Source organism: Nannobrachium achirus (assembly GCF_963921795.1).
Source record: "Nannobrachium achirus genome assembly, chromosome: 1".
In the NCBI taxonomy this organism is placed as follows: Eukaryota; Metazoa; Chordata; class Actinopteri; order Myctophiformes; family Myctophidae; genus Nannobrachium; species Nannobrachium achirus.
In genome coordinates, this window is record NC_137810.1 from 1,002,626 (window position 1) to 1,002,970 (window position 345).

Sequence of the window (345 nt, forward strand, 5' to 3'; positions counted from 1 at the left end):
GACCTCACTTCCTGCAGGGGGCGGAGTTTCACAAAGAAAAAAAAAAAAACATTTTATCAGACACGCCCCCTTCCTGTACAAACCCATTACAACTTCAAACTACATTTTAACCCTGATAGATTCAATGAAAACACCTGAACTTGGTGCTGTTGACACTGATGGTTGCATTGCATTGAACAATAAAAGGCTCTCAATTATAACACGTCACACACACAGTGGCGACAGTTCAGAAAAAGCTAAGGTATGGCAACATGACTGGTGTCTTGCACGTGCGCCTTCGCACGCGTGCAAGACACCAGTCATGTTGCAATACCTTAGCAACAGGCATGATACATTTATTTTGAG